The sequence below is a fragment of the Clytia hemisphaerica genome, unplaced genomic scaffold (assembly GCF_902728285.1).
Source record: "Clytia hemisphaerica strain Z4C2 unplaced genomic scaffold, Clytia hemisphaerica genome assembly, whole genome shotgun sequence".
NCBI classification, from domain to species: domain Eukaryota; kingdom Metazoa; phylum Cnidaria; class Hydrozoa; order Leptothecata; family Clytiidae; genus Clytia; species Clytia hemisphaerica.
In genome coordinates, this window is record NW_027104488.1 from 41,474 (window position 1) to 46,079 (window position 4,606).

The following is a 4,606-nucleotide window of genomic DNA, read 5'->3' on the forward strand; positions in this document are numbered from 1 at the left end:
GACAGACAAAAGTCTTCCAAGATATCTGCAATCAATAATTCTGTTAAAGAAGTAAAAAATTCATACAGCCAACTTGAAAAGACATATGCACAAGTTGCAAACTTTAGTCAAGAATCTGTCACCCTACAAACCAGTGTAAAAACCTGTACGGAAGGAATGGACTCAATACAATCACAAGTCACTGAAATTTCTACTCTGCTAGGAACAATCTCTGATAACACCAAAACCCTTTTTACAAACGTCAATATTTTAGAGAAAACCGTTAGCAAAATCAGTAACAGCCTCTCTTCTATTACATCCAGAATCGACAATTTAGAAAAACAAAATAAAATCATTTGCCATACTCTATCTGAAGTCAAAGACAACTATGTAACCAAAGAACATCTCTCTTCTGAACTTTCTTCAGAAATTCTTTCAGTATATGAAAAATCGGTTGACATCGAAACTCTATCTTTAATTCTTTTTGAAGCTTGCTATGCTATTGAGCAACAGAAAATGACTACACACATTAACATTTGCTTTCATCTTCAATCCATCATGAAGAGACACCATAACAAATTTGATAAAGAAAACTTCCTGAATTCCCTAGATGAACTCAGAAATACTTCTTTAATTCTTGAAGAGCCACCGATGTCCCTATCTCCAAAATGATGAGCTTAAAAATAATCCAATTAAACCTTAACGGATTTAAATCGAAAAAACAAGATCTACAAACTCTCTTAGCTGAAGAAAAACCTGACATAGTTTGTTTGAACGAAACAAAGCTAATTAACAAAGAGACCATCAAAATCAAACACTATACAGCTATCATGAACAATAGAAAGAATAGAAGAACTTTAAAATCTTATGGAGGAGGGACAGCCATCCTAATTAGAGAGGATATTGCACATGATGAGATAAGGAAATATCAAATAGGGAAATACGAAATGCTTTTAATTAAAATTTTTCCTGACTCGCTAAATATGTCAAAATCTTTTCATCTCTGTTGCTGCTATTTTTCCACCTACTTTTACAGCAGATACTGAAGTTTTAAAACTTCTCTTTCTTCCAAATACAATCATTGTCGGAGACCTAAATTCTAAACACCATACCTGGGGCAGTATAAAAGACAATCATAGAGGTACTACTTTTAGGAAATTGTATGATGATAACAACTTTGAAACATATGTGATGCCACCAAACTTTAAAACCAAAAAAGGTGAATTTAAAGAAGTTATACAACAAGTTATAACATCTCCTATTAGATTCTTTCAAATTGAGCACATTACTTCGCTTAAATCCATTGGTTCTGACCATCTACCTGTCTCTTTTTCTTTCTTTGATCCTACAGCACCTAAAAAATCAAAGTTTGTTAAACTTTACCATAAACTTAACCTTGAGACTGCTGCTAGGATCATAAATCAATTTTCTTGTGACAAAACTTTTGGAACAAAGAATGTCGAAGAAAAAACGAACAAACTGATCTCCATCCTTCAAGACATAGATAAACATGTACCAACTAAGTTGATACCAAGTAAAAACCAGGGTATGTCTATTGAAACCAGAAAATTGATAAAAGAAAGAAGAAGTATAATCAATCTGTTAAGAAAAAATAAAATAACATCTTTTTGAGAAGCAGAAAAAACAGAATTAAACAGACAGATCAAACAACATATAAGAGATAGCGATGATGCAAGATTCGAGCTCACGAAGAAAAGAATTAATGTTAGAGAAACAACCAAAAAGACCTGGAAATATATTAAAACAATTCTAGATGGTGAAAAATGCAACACACAGCATAAAGATAAAGTTTTTGTCAAAGAAGATGGCTCTAAGGTGAAAGATAAACAAGACATAGCTAATTCCTTTAAAGAAAGACAAGAAAAAATTTTCCAACCAAATATTTCCTCTGACAGAAGGCATAAGTATATTGTCGACCATTGGTTTGAGAACACTCTTTTTCATAGAAGAGAACGTTTTCTATCTATCACATGTTTGATCCTCTCTTGACTAGATTTGAAGTCGAAGAAAAAATAACACATCAAGAGGTTGACAATGTTCTAAAGTCCCTCAAAGTCCACAAAGCACCTGGCCATGATGCCATACAAAATAAACTTCTTTCCACACTCTCTCCTCTCCTTATATCACCACTTACTTCTCTTTTAATGACTGGTTGAATAATTCCATCTTCCCAGATTCATTAAAAACTGCAAAAATCTCGATGATCCCCAAAGTAGTGAACACAAACAAGATCTCAGAACATAGGCCAATTAGCCTTCTTCCTACTATTGGTAAGATCTTCGAGAAAATCCTTGCAGATAGAATATACAATTGGGCTGAAAATAACAACATTTTAAACAAGGAGCAGTCTGGCTTTAGAGCTAAAAGAAGTACAGTAGATAATCTTTTCCTTTTACTCAACGACTATCAAGAGGCAAAAATCAAGGGTGAAAGAATGCATGCAGTCTTTGTGGATTTTGAGAAGGCTTTTGACAAAGTCAACCACTCTCTTCTTCTTTTTAAACTAAACTCTTTAGGTATCCCAAAATACCTCCTAAACATCCTTCATAGTTACCTTAAAGACAGGAAGGCTTATATTAAATACTCTCACTTTAAATCAAACATTTTTTCTTTGAAAGCAGGAGTACCTCAGGGCTCCTGTCTTTCACCTATCCTTTTTTCTCTCTTTGTCTGTGACATTCCCAAACCATTTATTGATACAACAAAGATGACCCAGTTTGCAGACGATCTGGCTGCCTGGGAAAGGTATAAGAGAGTATATGACTCAAATTTAGACGAGTATATTGAACTTTTGTTTGAATGGTTTAGTAAATGGGGGCTAGTAGTCAATATGGATAAAACCAAACATGTGAATTTCGGTAGGAGTAAAATGTCAATTTGGGTTAGAAATGTGAGACTCAAAAAAGATAATAAGATCAAATTCCTAGGTCTCCAACTCGACAAGCAACTAAATCTGGTTTCCTATACTAGCCATAGCTTTCACTAACTGCCACCCGCTTGTACAAATGCTTGTAAAAACTAATTAATGCTAATTAAGGCTTTTTAATGCTTTATATAGCAAAAGTTTGGAAATGATTTGGAATAGTTAGAATGATTCTTCTCAACAGCATTTTCTTTGAGATATCAATGAATAAGCTAACATAAATGAAACATATTTTTTTCTAAAAATGTGAATTACTTTTTACAAAGAATAAAATACGAATCTTAAAACATTCATTAGGAAAAGTGTCCAGGTAGAATCAATTACAGACAGTTACATAGATACTAAACCAGTCAACTATATTTATTTCAACCAATCTGAAATATAAATGAAACATAGAAGAACCAAACAGCATAAGAAATGCTATGAGCCAGAAACATAACGAGCAGGAACCAAAAATTGACAGGTAACAACGTACTTAGGAGTTTTTCCAACGGTTTAACAAATGATATCGTGATCCAAAATTGTTTACATTAAATGGATTTACCAGTAATCTAGAAGCTGTAACAGCGTCGTGTAAAGGATGGAAGATGATAGGACGTAACGTGGTAATAGTATCAGTAACGAGGCAATATTGATGAGCAGGAAGCAGGTATTAACAGGAAATAGCGTACATTCAGGACTTTTTCCAACGGCATGATAAGGGATCTCATGGACAAAATTGTTTACATTAAAAAGATATGCCAGTTATCTTGCAGTTGTAACAGCAATATCGTGTAGAAGGATGGAAAATCATGACCTAACGTGGTAATAGTAGCAGTAACGAGGTAATATTGCGTTGTCAATGTAAACGAATCCTCATTCATAAAAAGCTTAAAGGGAAAAATAAGAAACATGAAATTAGATGATATATGGTGAGTGTACTGAAATTTCCTCAAAAATAGTTCACAAAAGTTTCTTTCAATCTTTGATAATAATTTCCCAAATAGTGCCTGGTAAGTATCAACAAGAACACAGGTTAATAAACATAAAGGATTAATAAAACCAAGTCTTATAAAAGTAGACAAAGAAAAAAATATTTGTACTTACTGTCAGACATCAGACTGTCGAAGTACCATAACACAGGATCTTTAAGCATTCTTGTTGGTTGGGAGTAGAGTATGTTGAATCACGATTGTCGAATAAATTTAGTTACAGTGGAATTTGGTTGCCAATTCAACCACCAACAATAATCACTTTTGTCCATATTCAATCATTGTTCTACTATTATCATTGTAATCATTGTTCATTATTGGGGATAAACTGTTTTGTTTAATCCCATGAAAGTCAAAAGTAAATGCGTTTTGACTGCAGGAGGAGAGAGCTTGAATTTAAGAAAACTTCCAGAAACTTCTCCATTCCATTTCCTGCATGTTGACCAATCGGGCAAAATTCTACAAGCGGAATAGAATCTACTCTCGAAAGCTGAGTAAAATGCCCGCGGCGCCTGCTATAAAAAAGAAAAAGTTTTTAGGCTAGCAACTGCCGTCCCGGAAAAAAACCCGAACATTTACGGAAGAGACTAACTACGGGGATGCTTGCGCGACAAAACAAAAAAACAACAAAATTTCGAGATTCCAGTCCAATATCTATGCGTGAAACTATGAGTGCCTCCTCGTCGCTGCGCTCCTGCGGGGGCAATAACAA

At 34.0% G+C, this 4,606-nt stretch overlaps 1 long non-coding RNA gene across 1 annotated transcript; it reads right to left on the reverse strand.

Moving 5' to 3' along the window:
• Positions 1–3,094: 3,094 nt before the first annotated feature.
• On the reverse strand, positions 3,095–4,370 carry LOC136821505 (uncharacterized). The gene is made up of 2 exons (XR_010848751.1): positions 4,025–4,370; positions 3,095–3,792 (listed from the first exon to the last, which is right to left on the reverse strand). It is a non-coding gene; the product is annotated as an uncharacterized lncRNA (long non-coding RNA).
• Between the last annotated feature and the right edge of the window lie 236 nt (positions 4,371–4,606).